Source organism: Medicago sativa, chromosome 6 (assembly GCF_051527215.1).
Source record: "Medicago sativa cultivar Bolivia chromosome 6, Bolivia_mono, whole genome shotgun sequence".
NCBI lineage: Eukaryota > Viridiplantae > Streptophyta > Magnoliopsida > Fabales > Fabaceae > Medicago > Medicago sativa.
This window is the reverse complement of record NC_140754.1, coordinates 53,347,191-53,362,952: the sequence shown is the minus strand read 5'-3', so window position 1 is coordinate 53,362,952 and position 15,762 is coordinate 53,347,191. Positions and strand designations below refer to the sequence as shown.

Genomic DNA, 15,762 nt, shown 5'->3' with positions numbered 1-15,762 from the left:
GCATAGGATGTCTCTTGCAGTTGTGCTTGAGCATTTGAAGTCTCTTGCTAAGTTTAGCAGTGAGCAGTCGTAATCAGATATTACATTATAGTGAACTCTCCTTGGAAGTGCAAGGGGGACAAGACTACTTCCGGTTTGTGGAAGGAACATGTATAATTGCTTTGTGTCCTTCTTCTTTCTATCTCTGTTTTATCCGCTGCAAGTTAGTTCTGAACATCACTTCAGAAGCAGTACTCTATCTGCTTCTGACCAAGTGTTTTCAGCTTAGGAGAAAATGAAGAAAAAGCTAGCACAATTCAACTCACCTTCTTGTGTTTTTCTCACATTCAATTGGTATCTAGAGCCTTGGTCTGTTGTCATAACACTTAATAGTGTAACAGAAAAAGATCTGCGAAAAACATGTCTGGTGATTCATCCAGTTCTGGATCTGGGAACAACAATGTTGTTCCATATGATTATGGTGACAATAAGAAATCTAACTCTGGAAAAGTTCCTAAATTCAATGGAGATCATGAAGAATTTTCTTGGTGGAAAACCAACTTCTACAGCTATGTCATGGGTTTAGATGAAGAACTATGGGACATACTTGAAGATGGTGTTGGTGACTTGGTCCTTGATGAAGAAGGAGCTGCTGTTGATAGAAAGAAACATACTCCTACTCAGAAGAAAGTTTACAAGAAGCATCATATTATCAGAGGAGCACTTGTCACTGCTATACCTAAAGCAGAGTATATGAAGACGAGTGACAAATCCACTCCTAAGGCAATGTTTGCTTCTCTTTGTGCAAACTATGAAGGCAGCAAGAAGGTCAAATAAGAAAAAGCTCTTATGCTGGTTCATCAGTATGAGTTGTTCAAAATGAAGGATGATGAAACTATTGAGGAGATGTACTCAAGGTTTCAAACCCTAGTCTCTGGACTACAAATACTGAAGAAGAGTTATGTTGCTTCTAATCATGTTAGCAAGATACTGAGAAGCTTTCCTGCTAGATGGAGACCTTAGGTTACTGCTATTGAGGAAGCTAAAGATTTAAACACTTTAAGTGTTGAAGATATTGTCAACTCTCTTAAGGTTCATAAGATAAGTCTTAATGAACCTGCTAAGAAGAGTAAATTTATTGCAGATTAAGAAGAGTTTAATGGCAACATGGGAAGATTTGGTTAGTGAATCTGGGTCTGAAAAGGAAGAAGCTGAAGATGAAGAAAATATAGCTATGGGGTTAGTGGCTATTGTGACTTCAGAAGCAGAACCTGATTCAGACTCTGAAGATGAAAATGAGGTATATTCCAAAATTCCCAGAGAAGAACTTATTGAGTCTCTTAAAGAACTTCTTACACATTTTGAACTGAGAACCAATGAGTTGAAAGATTTAAAAGAAAAATATGTTGATTTAATGAAACAATAAGAATCAACTCTATTGGATCTGAAAGCTTCTGAAGAAGGACTTAAAGGCTTTGACTTCATTTGTAAAACTTATGAAGAGAAGCTCAAGTATCTTTGTCAGAAGCTACAGGAAAAATGTAATGGAAAGTCTTTAAGCAAACATGAAATTGCCCGAGGATTTTATTATATCTGGTATTGACAGAAGCAAAGTTGCTTCAATGATTTACAGCATTTACAGAAACAATGGCGAAGGGATTGGATTTTCAGGAGGGAAACCTAATGAAATCAGTCTCAAAGAATGTTGTGAATGCATCAAGGAATAATTGAACACCTTCTTTGTACCTAAAGGTGCTAAGTTTGAAACTGTGGTTCAGTCAAAACCTGAAGTGTAATGCCCCATTTTTATTCAATTATTTCTTGTAGATGTGTGAATATTTTTATATGACTTTATTTGTTATATATATATATATATATGATTTTATGTGAAATATATGACTCTTGGTGTGATGTGTTTTACTTAAATATATGTTGTTTTGTTATTTAATAAAATAGGAGTAAAATATTATTATTTTGGTTAATGGGAATTAAGTAGTAATTATGTGAGTTTAGTGGGAGTTAAGTGAGAAAAGGAGAGGTTATAGCTTTTGGGTAAAAGAGAGAAAAGTCAGACAAAACATTTTCACGTATAAACAAGAAAAACTGAGTTTTGAGAGAAGGAAGAGAAAGCTGGGAGAAGAGCTAGGAAGAGAGAATCCAACCATTTTTGCTATAGAATTTGCTGAATTAAGGTAAGGGTGGGATTCCTTTCACTAATAATATGTATAATTCTGATTTTCGATGATTGTGGTTGATAGACGTTTGGCAAGTGCACCAAATACTATCGAAGTAGTAAAAATATCGATCCCACGAGGACTGTTTTTAACTTCAATAATTCAATTGCGTTATAAAAATAGGATGTATAAAAGTTTATTTTGTTTTGCCACTAGGCAGTAGATTTGGTTTGATTTTATGAAATCAAATAAATGAAAATAAAGATTTGATTAAGAAAATATGGAGAGAGATGAGATCAGATCCTTCGAATCCTCTAAGTTCCTCTAATTGGTCTACTGCACCTATTTGTTATGAATCCTCTTCTAATTTACGATGATTAACAAAGTAGCCCTAATCAATCCCTTGAGTTAGGACCCTCTTCTTAAACTACAGCCCCTAATTCCTTAGGTGGTCTAATAATTCTTGAAGGTTTTACCGAACGTTAACCTATTATCACTAACAAACGATTATCTATTCCTAGACTAACCCTGTTTATTAGAACAATTCAATTAGGTCTAAGTCGAAAGCCATGGTCAGTGGTCATTCGTTCTCACAAAATCAAGTTATATGTGATCAAGATATAAAAAGCATTAAGAACAATTGAATTGAATAAACTAGAATTGAATTCATAAACAAAATAGAGTTTCACAGCAACATGTGTCAATTAGGGTTACAAAGATTCATCTCGGATCAAATCTCAAAGAGATTTAGCTACTCATAATCGAGTTTACAAATAGCATAATCAATGAAATAATTAAAACATACATGAATTGGTAAAAGGTTGAAGAAATCGCCCTTCTAGCCGTCTCCGATGTCTCAAAATCGCACTTTGCTCTCCAAAATCGTAACCCTTGTTCTTCAGATTGAGTGCAGTATTTATAGAAGTCATGGGCCTGACCCGTCAAAATCGCGCCGCGCCTATATATTGGCGTGCCACGATTTCATTAAAACAGGGAAGATGAATTTTTGCTTCCAAAATCGCAGCACCACTTGAAATTGGTGTGGCGCGATTTGCTTCAAACAGACTTCAATATTTCAGCGTTTTGCACTCCAGAATAGTATAAATTGCATGAGAACTCTATCAAAATGTCACAATAAGTCCTAAAAATTACGTAATGTCAGCATGTCATCAGTGGTGTTTTGGTATTAGGGTTAGAAAGTTTTAGGTTAATGGCTATAATATGATGAATTGTGTTGTTGATGCATGTTTCTATGTTATTTGATTGCTATATTGCCCAATTGAACCTGAAAACTTCTGTTGAAACACATTTTGGGTAACCAGGGATTGAAAACTGGGATTTTCGATTGAAACATCGGTGTCTGAATGTTCTAGAGACAAGTGATTATGTGAGGCTTGGGAAATCGATTTTTTTGAGTGGTGGAAACTTGAATTTTTCTGTAAATTATGATAGAGGGAAATGTCAGGAGCGTATAGGTGAAAATGGCACTGAAATCCGCTTAACGGTTTGATTTTTACACGCGAAATGGTGAAACCGGAAACGAGAAAACGGAAACCTGTGCGATCAGTCGAGCACGGCCGTGCGTGATTTGGCACGGGCCATGCCAACCTATTGTTTTCGCGTGCTGGCAGGACTTCATTTTTTTCTCATTTTTCGTGTTTTTTCACCCATTTTTGCTTTGAATTGGCTTTTGACGTAAACATGAAAGTTGTAGATAATTGGGTTAGCTTTCTAATGGCCTTGGTTTGACTTGTAAATAATTTCTAGATTTTGAGTTATGATAAAAATAGTCCAAGTGGGTCTTCAGAAAATTTTAAGAAAACTTGGCATAACTAATATCTAGTTAGTCCAAAAACTTACGGTTGGTTTCCCAACTTCAAACTTAAGTATTAGGAATTTAGTTGAAGTGTTTTATGAGTAGTTGGCTTATGTTATATCGGTCGAACTTGACTTGCTCTTGAAGAATGTTTTGTTTGATATGAATGTAATTGATTAATGTATATGTGCTATGTTGATGAATTCTGTCGTAAGAGTTGTTGTGTTAGATTTTGACTAAGTTGGAGAGTATGTCATAAGTAATTAAGTACGTTGATGTTGTTGTCGTAGCTGTTGTTGGGTTGTATGTTGATATACACAAGTTAAGTCCATTTGCATACTCATAAATTGTTTAGGGCTTATGCCCTGGAATGTTTATCATTCACCTGTTGGGGGCTTATGCCCTGGAATGTTTATCATTCACCTGTTGGGGGCTTATGCCCTGGGATGCTTTAACCATCCAAATTTTTGGGGGCTTATGCCCTGAAATGCTTAGCATTCAACGCGCATAGATTGGTACCACCTGCATGATGCATTAGTTGTTGTCGTTGTTGCATTGTCGAGTTGCTGTTGTCGTTGTCGCATTGTCGAGTTGTGGGTGTCGTTAATGATAACGAAATTGTTGTTGTTGTTGTTGTTCAGTGTTGTTGATGATGATTATGTTGTTGCTATATGTATATGTTTATATACATTACTAATGATGCCTGCTGTAATATGTTGTTGTCTCATTAACTTGATGGATTATATATTATTATTATTGAATGAGTTTCTCACCCCTTCTGCTTGAAAATGTTGCCCTTCATATGGGTAACTTGCAGGTAATGATGGCTTGTAGGTTGGTTGGCTCAAGTGTCTAGGGCTCTGATACATATTAGGATGGGGATCGTCGCGAATGTCTTCTTCATTTCTTTTATGTATCATGTTTTGAAAAGACTTGGTTGTTGAAGTTTATCCTTGTTGAAAATAATGTTTATTATCTTGAGACCTTTGTGCCAAGAATTACATCGATGTTGATTTATATTTTTCTAAAAGAATTATTCCGCTGCAGTTTAAGTTATTTTAGATGTTGGTTAAACTAAATAGTTATTTTCTATTTATGAAATTTTGAAAAGCAGTGTGACACTCCGTTTTATGTTTTACTCTGATTATTATAATTAATATTACGTTGTTGGGAGAACGGGGTGTTACAATTGGTATCAGAGCAGGTTGGTCCGTCCGGCCAATTAGTAGAGTCGTGTCGAGCCTAGTAGTGTTGTGTGACAATTTAGTATTGTCCTTGTTGTTCTGATTTGCTTTGTTGTGTAGAATTTTAGAATGGCTGGAAGAAACGATGCTGCCCTTGCAGCCGCTTTGCAAGCTATGGCCCAAGTGATGGGGCAACATCAGAATAATGTTGGGGTTGGTGCTAATGATGGTGTAAGATTGCTAGAGACATTTTTGAGGAATCATCCGCCAATCTTTAAAGGAAGGTATGACCCCGATGGAGCTCAGCAATGGCTAAAGGAGATTGAGAGAATTTTTCGAGTTATGCAATGCAGTGAGGCTTAGAAGGTACATTTCGGTACCCATATGTTGGCTGAGGAGGCAGATGACCGGTGGGTAGGTGAGCTTCCTATCCTAGAGCAAGATGGTGCTGAGGTAACGTGGGCTGTGTTCAGGAGAGAATTCCTTGGCAGGTATTTTCCGGAGGATGTCCGAGGTAAGAAGGAGATTGAGTTCCTTGAATTGAAGTAGGGAGATATGTCGGTGACTGAATATGCTCCAAATTTACTGGAGCTTGCTAAGTTCTATCCACATTACACCGTTGATAATGCTGAGTTTTCCAAATGCATTAAGTTTGAGAATGGTCTGCGTGTTGATATCAAGCGGGCCATTGGTTATCAGAAGATGAGAAACTTTTCTGAATTGGTGAGCAGCTGTAGGATTTATGAGGAGGATACGAAAGCTCATAATAAAGTGATGAGTGACCGTAGAGGTAAGGGACAACAGAGTCGTCCGAAGCCTTACAGTGCCCCTGCTGACAAGGGAAAACAGAGAATGCATGAGGAAAGAAGACCCAAAGGAAGAGATGCTCAGGCTGAGATAGTTTGCTACAAGTGTGATGAGAAAGGCCACAAGAGTAATGCATGTACTCAACGAGATGAGAAGAAGTGTTTCCGTTGTGGCAAGAAGGGTCATACAATATCTGAGTGCAAGCGTGGTGACATCGTTTGCTTCAATTGTGATGAAGAGGGTCACCTTAGTTCTCAGTGCAAGAAGCCTAAGAAGGCTCAGACAAGTGGAAAGGTGTTTGCATTGACCGGTACACAAACGGATAATGAAGACCGACTTATCAGAGGTACTTGTTTCTTTAATGGTACTACTTTAATTGCTATTATTGATACTGATGCTACACATTGTTTCATTGTTGTTGATTGTACAAATAAGTTGGGTTTAGTTATATCAAGTATGCCTGGGGAAATAGTTGTTGAAACTCCAGCTAAGGGTTCAGTAACCACTTCTCTTGTTTGTCGGAGTTGTCTTATATCCATGTATGGTAGGGATTTTGAAGTTGACCTTGTATGTTTGCCATTGACGGGTATGGATGTGATTCTTGGTATGAACTGGTTGGAATACAACCATGTGCTTATTAATTGTTTTAGAAAGACAATGTACTTTTCTTCTGCTGAAGAAGAGGGTGTAGCAGAATTTTTATCTACCAAGCAGCTGAAGCAGTTAGAGCATGACGGAAACTTGATGTTTTCTTTAATGGCATATTTGTCTGTGGAGAATCAGTCGGTAATTGATAGATTGCCCGTTGTGAATGAATTTCCTAAAGTTTTTCCTGATGAGATTCCAGATGTGCCACCAGAGAGAGAGGTTGAATTTTCAATTGATCTGGTGCCGGGTACAAAGCCTGTGTCGATGGCTTCTTACCGTATGTCCGCTTCAGAATTGGCAGAGTTGAAGAAGCAGTTAGAAGACTTGCTTGATAAGAATTTTGTAAGACCGAATGTCTCACCTTGGGGAGCGCCGGTATTGTTGGTAAAGAAGAAGGATGGAAGCATGAGATTGTGCATAGATTACCATCAGCTGAATAAAGTGACGATAAAGAATAGACATCCACTTCTGAGAATTGATGACTTGATGGATCAGTTAGTGGGTGCTCGTGTGTTTAGTAAAATCGATTTGTGGTCAGGTTACCATCAGATCAAGGTGAAGGATGAAGATATGCAGAAGACGGCGTTTAGGACGCGATATGGACACTATGAATATAAGGTGATGCCTTTCGGTGTTACTAATGCACCTGGTGTGTTCATGGAATATATGAACCAAATTTTTCATGCTTTTCTGGATAAATTTGTTGTTGTGTTTATTGATGATATCTTGATTTATTCTAAGACTGAAGAAGAGCATGCAGAACATTTGAAGATTGTGCTATAGGTGTTGAAAGAAAAGAAGCTGTATGCTAAGTTATCCAAATGCGAATTCTGGTTAAGTGAAATAAGTTTTCTTGGCCATATTATATCTGGTAGTGGAATTGCAGTTGACCCGTCGAAGCTTGAAGCGGTATCACAATGGGAGACTCCTAAGTCAGTTACAGAGATTAGAAGTTTTCTTGGTTTAGCTGGTTATTACAGAAGATTTATCGAAGGATTTTCGAAGTTGGCACTTCCATTGACTCAGTTGACCTGTAAAGGTAAAGCGTTTGTGTGGGATGCTCAGTGTGAGAGTAATTTCAATGAGTTGAAGCGAAGATTGACGACTGCTCCAATTTTGATTTTACCAAAGCCAGATGAACCTTTTGTTGTATATTGTGATGCGTCCAAGTTGGGCTTAGGTGGTGTGCTTATGCAAGATGGCAAGGTAGTGGCTTATGCTTCGAGACAGTTGAGAATACTTGAGAAGAACTATCCTACACATGATTTAGAGTTGGCTGCTGTGGTTTTTGTGTTGAAAATTTGGAGACATTATTTGTACGGTTCCAGATTTGAAGTGTTTAGTGATCATAAAAGTCTGAAATATTTATTTGATCAAAAGGAGTTGAATATCAGGCAAGGTGGCTAAAGTTGCTGAAGGATTATGATTTCAGTTTGAATTATCATCCGGGTAAGGCCAATGTGGTTGCAGATGCCTTGTGCAGGAAGACGTTGCATATGTCTGCTGTGATGGTAAAAGAATTTGAATTGCTGGAACAGTTTAGAGACTTGAGTCTTGTTTGTGAATTGGCACCTCAGAGTGTGCAGTTGGGTATGTTGAAGATTAATATTGATTTCTTGAAGAGTATCAAAGAAGCACAGGAAGTTGATGTGAAAATTGTAGACTTGAAGGCTGCTAGTAATCAGGCTACAGATGGTGATTTTCACGTTGATGATCAAGGAGTGTTGAGATTCTGAGGTAGGATTTGTATCCCTGATAACGATGAATTGAAAAAGTTGATTTTAGAAGAAAGTCACGTAAGTAGCTTGAGTATCCATCCGGGAGCTACAAAGATGTATCATGACTTGAAGAAGTTGTTTTGGTGGTCCAGGTTGAAGCGAGATGTCGCGCGGTTTGTATATGCGTGTTTGACTTGTCAGAAATCGAAAGTTGAACATCAGAAGCCTGCTGGTTTGTTGACACCTTTAGATGTGCCAGAATGGAAATGGGATAGCATCTCCATGGACTTTGTGACTAGTTTACCAAATACTCAAAGAGGGCATGATGCCATTTGGGTTGTTGTCGATAGATTGCCGAAGTCGGCACATTTTATTCCGATTAATATCACTTATTCAGTAGCTCAGTTGGCGGAGATTTATATTCATAATATTGTGAAGTTGCATGGTGTCCCGTCGAGTATTGTGTCAGATAGAGATCCGAGGTTCACTTCGAGATTTTGGAAGAGCCTGCAAGAAGCTTTGGGCTCTCAGTTGAAGTTGAGTTCGGCTTATCATCCGCAAACAAATGGTCAGTCGGAAAGAACGATTCAATCATTATAAGATTTGTTGAGGGTGTGTGTACTTGAGCAAGGTGGAGCTTGGGATAGTCATCTACCGTTGATAGAGTTCACATACAACAATAGTTACCATTCGAGTATTGGTATGGCACCTTTCGAAGCTTTATATGGTCGAAGGTGTAGAACTCCTTTATGTTGGTTTGAGTCGGGTGAAAGTGTTGTGTTGGGACATGAAATAGTTCAGCAGACTACGGAGAAGGTCAAGATGATAAGAGAGCATATGAAAGCGTCGCAGAGTCGACAGAAGAGTTATCATGACAAGCGTAGAAAAAACCTTGAGTTTCAAGAGGGTGACCATGTGTTCTTGAGAGTCACTCCTATGACCGGTGTGGGTCGTGCATTGAAGTCCAAGAAGTTGACTCCAAAGTTTATTAGTCCTTATCAGATATTTGAGAGAATTGGCACGGTGGCTTATAGAGTTGGTTTGCCACCACATCTTTCAAACTTGCATGATGTGTTTCATGTGTCGCAACTTCAGAAGTATGTAGCGGATCCTTCACATGTTATTCCTAGAGATGATGTGCAAGTTAGAGACAACCTTACGGTGGAGATTTTACCTTTGAGGATTGATGATCGCAAGGTGAAGACGTTGAGAGACAAAGAGATACCTCTAGTGAGGGTTGTTTGTTTGAGGCAAAGAGTAACTGGTGAATGTTTAACTTGGGAATTGGAGAGTAAGATGCAGGAGTCATATCCTGATTTGTTTGTTTGAGGTAATATTTCGAGGACGAAATTCTCTAAGTTGGGGAGAGTTGTAATGCCCCAATTTTATTCAATTATTTCTAGTAGATGTGTGAATATTTTTATATGAATTTATTTGTTATATATATATATATATATATATATGATTTTATGTGAAATATATGACTCTTGGTGTGATGTGTTTTATTTAAATATATGTTGTTTTGTTATTTAATAAAATAGGAGTAAAATATTATTATTTTGGTTATTGGGAATTAAGTAGTAATTATATGAGTTTAGTGGGAGTTAAGTGAGAAAAGGAGAGGTTATAGCTTTTGGGTAAAAGAGAGAAAAGTCAGACAAAACATTTTCACGTATAAACAAGAAAAACTGAGTTTTGAGAGAAGGAAGAGAAAGCTAGGAGAAGAGCTAGGAAGAGAGAATCCAACCATTTTTGTTGTAGAATTTGCTGAATTAAGGTAAGGGTGGGATTCCTTTCACTAATAATATGTATAATTCTGATTTTCGATGATTGTGGTGTTTTGGTATTAGGGTTAGAAAATTTTAGGTTAATGGCTATAATATGATGAATTGTGTTGTTGATGCATGTTTCTATGTTATTTGATTGCTATATTGCCCAATTGAACCTGAAAACTTCTGTTGAAACGCATTTTGGGTAACCAGGGATTGAAAACTGGGATTTTCGATTGAAACGTCGGTGTCTGAATGTTCTACAGACAAGTGATTATGTGAGGCTTGGGAAATCGGTTTTTTTGAGTGGTGGAAACTTGAATTTTTCTGTAGATTATGATAGAGGGAAATGTCAGGAGTGTATAGGTGAAAATGGTACCGAAATCTGCTTAACGGTTTGATTTTTACACGCGAAATGGTGAAACCGGAAACGAGAAAACGGAAACCTGTGCTGTCAGTCGAGCTCGGCCGTGTAACACCCTATTTCTATTAAGCGGTAAAACGCGCGAATACATCAGAAATTTTCTAGAAATAGATGCTACGTCTCCGAATAAACCACAATTCATACATGCATAAAGATCATGTTACACAACATAGCAGCGGAACAACATATAATTCATAAACATCTCTGGATCTCCAAACTAAATACAAATGTATCTCCAAATCTCAAATAACAGAATATCTCAACAACTCCGAAATACCAAGTCAAATAAACATCATGCAAAGACTATCCTAGATCAGAGCCCTAATCTAGACACTTGCATGAAAAAGAGGAACTCCACTCCTCGGCATCAACAAGCAACAACTAAGCATCCTGCACGCCGTCTACCCGTCCATACAGAAAGGTAGGCGGTCCACCACAGACCACTGAGGGTTAGCATTACATCATCATAATCCACGAAAAACATTTATCATGAACATTGGAAATGAAAGAATATATATTCAAGAATACAGAATAACAAATCATACATGTATTCACAAGTATTCATGATTCTCATACCATTCAAACCATTCCATACAATCATTCCAAGTTCATATCAACAAGTGTATCATACACGTATCACATATACATAACCCTCCCTCCTAGAACACTAGCATCACATGATCATTATTATCCCCCATCACTTACATTTCAAGCTATCACATTAATATCATAGCATAGAATGCATATTCAACCTCTAATCAAGTCATCAACAAAAGCTCATCATTTATCAACATCAATCAATGAAAACATTACTCACTTCATTACTCATCTAGCATGCTTATCTTAACAAGTACAATTCATCATATCGAAGTTATAAGCAAGCCATCATCATTATCAAAGAACATCACCACATCATATATGTATATATACATATACAAATCTCACCTCATCATTATTATTAAAATAACCATCATCAATTGATTAACCAAGTGTATAAGCACAAACAATTAAGGCATGCAGTTAGAGCATAATACAATTATTCACAACCATCTACAAAATTCACCAATGTACATATACACCAATCCACATCATCACAACATTCACCAAATTTCACCAATACACAAATTCACCAATGTACATATACACCAATCCACATCATCACAACATTCACCAATTTCACCAATACACAAATTCACCAAGTCATATATTCAATTATGACACAACTCATCAATTATTCAAATGCATGCAATGTTCTAGACTCTTCTCTAGATGCATGTGGTACCAAAACACCCCAAGGTCGTCACCTTCGATGCAACAAAAACATCGTACTCACCTCAATTGGATATAAAATCCGCCACCATCAGTCTTGGATATAAAATCCACCACCATCAGTCATGAATGCATGAACATATGACCCAACTACAATGCATATGTTCACACAACAATAATCATTTCACCATCACCAATACTTGTATATATGCAATCATTAACAATTCCTCACCACATATCATATATACAATTACCAACAACATCCAAAAATCACACAACATGAAGTTGTCACATAAACACACCACTAATCATCCTCACATAACATATAATAACTCTCTATAAAGGATTCACAATCAATTGATTCACAAAAGTCATCTTTAGTCAAGTTCGTCTTTCCAAGTCATAAATTAAAATTAATCGAACATTTAATTCAAAACCAAGTAAACCAACTCGATAGCCTATGTCTTGTATTCTCACAGTCCACATGTGTGTGCAGTAGAGGATACGTAAGCATTTCATCGGCCAAATCCGACGAATTCATAAAAATCACAAAGTTCGTCTCCATTATCATTTTTCAAAGAATTTCCCAAAAATGAGTAAGTTCACCTCAACACAGCTTAACCATCACTGTTGCACTTTTAACAATCAAGTTTTCAAAGATTAAAAACATTCCACAAGGATTGGGTCGACTTGGAACGAGTTACGCGGGATTTTTCAATAAAACGTTTCAAGAGTAGTTTCCCCATAACTTGCAAACCAAAAATCGTATTCAAGTCAAACCAACGCCCTTAGAAAGATAAAAATATCCTCTACAATATTCATGTTTATACCAAAAACCAGTTCGCGACTGAAACGAGGGAAAAGGCGCAAGAATGCAAAACAGGGGTTTGCTGTCCTGTGCAACTCGCAACTGCGAGTGACTTTACTCGCAACTGCGAGTAGCTTCCAGGAAGCCACTCCTGCTAGCATTCAACTCGCAACTGCGAGTACGGTTGCGAGTTATGACAGTAGTTTCGGGAAAAAGAGCCATTTTCACCCCAAAACCCCAATTTTGACTCTCCAATGCCCAATTTTGATCCCAAAGTTTGTCTAAACATTTCTAAACATGAAAAGACACTCAATTCCATATAAAATTTTCCCCAAAACATTCTCTAAACAAAAATCATCATTTGACCCATTTTTCATCAAATATCCAAAAACAACACAAAGTCATATCAAACTCTCCAATTATGATTACCCAATGTTTTAATCATCAACAACAACATATATCAGCAACAACAGTAGCTATATCTCATGAATTTACCAACAATTCATCACAACAACATCTCATATCACCATTTTTGGGCAAAAATGCAAAGTATACATATAACCACCACTTAAGCATGTAATTTCATCACTAACAACTCAATTATCATTCAAATTACATACTCAAACATTGCATCAAAACATGAACACGAATTTGAAAACAAATAGGTTCAATTCAACAATTTTACAAAAATGGGTAAAGAGAAAAAGATGTGAATTATGGTTGAAACCTAACCCTCTTACCTCTAACACCAAGATTCTTTAACCCAAGCCTCAATTTTGCTCCTAGATGTTGAATCCCCTCTTTGCCTTCTAACCCTTGTTGTTGTTGTTGCCTCTAGTCTCTATCTCTTCCCTTCCCAAATGAAATGAAATGAATAATGTTTGTAAAACCTAGTTTCACCCACAACTAGAGTTTATATACTAGCTCTACTCAATTGGGCTTATCTCTTAAACCTTAATGGGTCTAACCCATTTCTAATTCAACCTCAAAAATGTTACTACTCACTTACCGGTAAAATATAACACTAACGGTCACTCAACGGTAATTAAAATAATTACTACACCCTCTCTACTAACTAGGTAAAATAATAACTTCCACTAAACACTAAAAAAAATAACTTTCTGCAAAATTACAAAATTGCCACTGCCCTCAAAATGACCAAAATGCCCCTAAGTCCAAAATGACTAAAATACCCTTCTAACACCGAATTCTACGATTCCCAACCAAAAATACACACAGAGGCAAATAATCACATAAGAGCACACATAACACACATAAATAAATAATAAAATAAAACTAGCGAAAATCGGGCTGTTACAGGCCGTGCGTGATTTGGCACGGGCCGTGCCAACCTACTGTTTTTGCGTGCTGGCAGGACTTCGTTTTTTTTCTCATTTTTCGTGCTTTTTCACCCATTTCTGCCTTGAATTAGCTTTCTAATGGCCTTGGTTTGACTTGTAAATAATTTCTAGATTTTGAGTTATGATAAAAATAGTCCAAGTGGGTCTTCAGAAAATTTTAAGAAAACTTAGCATAACTAATATCTAGTTAGTCCAAAAACATACGGTTGGTTTCCCAACTTCAAACTTAAGTATTAGGGATTTAGTTGAAGTGTTTTATGAGTAATTGGCTTATGTTATATCGGTCGAACTTGACTTGCTCTTGAAGAATGTTCTGTTTGATATGAATGTAATTGATTAATGTATATGTGCTATGTTGATGAATTTTGTCGTAAGAGTTGTTTTGTAAGATTTTGACTAAGTTGGAGAGTATGTCATAATTAATTAAGTACGTTGATGTTGTTGTCGTAGCTGTTGTTGGGTTGTATGTTGATATACACAAGTTAAGTTCATTTGCATACTCATAAATTGTTGGGGGCTTATGCCCTGGAATGTTTATGATTCACCTGTTGGGGGCTTATGCCCTGGAATGTTTATCATTCACCTGTTGGGGGCTTATGCCCTGAGATGCTTTAACCATCCAAATTGTTGGGGGCTAATGCCCTGGAATGCTTAGCATTCAACGCGCGTAGATTGGTACCACCTGCATGATGCATTAGTTGTTGTCGTTGTTGCATTGTCGAGTTGCTGTTGTCGTTGTCGGATTGTCGAGTTGTGGGTGTCGTTAATGATAATGAAATTGTTGTTGTTGTTGTTCAGTGTTGTTGATGATGATTATGTTGTTGCTATATGTATACGTTTATATACATTATTAATGATGCCTGCTGTAATATGTTGTTGTTTCATTAACTTGATGGATTATATATTATTATTATTGAATGAGTTTCTCACCCTTTCTGCTTGAAAATGTTGCCCTTCGTATGAGTAACTTGCAGGTAATGATGGCTTGTAGGTTGGTTGACTCAAGTGTCTAGGGCTCTGATACATATTAGGATGGGGATCGTCGCGAATGTCTTCTTCATTTCTTTTATGTATCATGTTTTGAAAAGACTTGGTTGTTGGAGTTTATCCTTATTGAAAATAATGTTTATTATCTTGAGACCTTTGTGCCAAGAATTACATTGATGTTGAATTATATTTTTCTAAAATAATTATTCCGCTGCAGTTTAAGTTATTTTAGATGTTGGTTAAAATAAATAGTTATTTTCTATTTATGAAATTTTGAAAAGCAGTGTGACACTCCGTTGTATGTTTTACTCTGATTATTATAATTAATATTACGTTGTTGGGAGAACGGGGTGTTACATGAAGCTTCCATCTCTAAGGCTAAGATTACTTCAAAGCCAAAGAACTCTAAGCCAAAGGCAATGATAAACTCTGATTATAAAACTTCAAAGATCAGGATTCTGAAGAGATCAGAACCGGTTCCTTAGAGTTTGTTGAAACCTGAATCTAAGATCCTGAAGTCTAAGTTTCAGAAGAACAAAGCAGTTACTGCTCCTGGGGAATCAAAACCAAAGGTTGTTAAACCTAAGGTAATGATTAACCAGAAGCTACCAAACTTACAGCACAAGGTACAAGAAGTGAAGAGTAAAACTTCTAGTACTAACCTGAAAGGACCCATAAAACAATGGGTGCCTAAATCTGAAATTGCCAATGCAATAGATATATCTAAGAGCAAAGAAAAAGCATAAATCATGGTACCTAGACAGCGGTTGCTCAAGGCATATGACAGGAGAGAAGTCTATGTTCCTCACCCTCACAAT

At 36.9% G+C, this 15,762-nt stretch overlaps 1 long non-coding RNA gene and 1 pseudogene across 1 annotated transcript; one reads left to right on the top strand and one right to left on the bottom strand.

Moving 5' to 3' along the window:
• Positions 1-399: 399 nt before the first annotated feature.
• On the top strand, positions 400-10,496 carry LOC146915651 (uncharacterized; annotated as a pseudogene).
• A 142-nt stretch (positions 10,497-10,638) lies between these two features.
• On the bottom strand, positions 10,639-13,820 carry LOC146915650 (uncharacterized). Its single transcript, XR_015013386.1, has 2 exons — positions 13,337-13,820; positions 10,639-10,920 (listed from the first exon to the last, which is right to left on the bottom strand). It is a non-coding gene; the product is annotated as an uncharacterized LOC146915650 (long non-coding RNA).
• Positions 13,821-15,762: the final 1,942 nt, after the last annotated feature.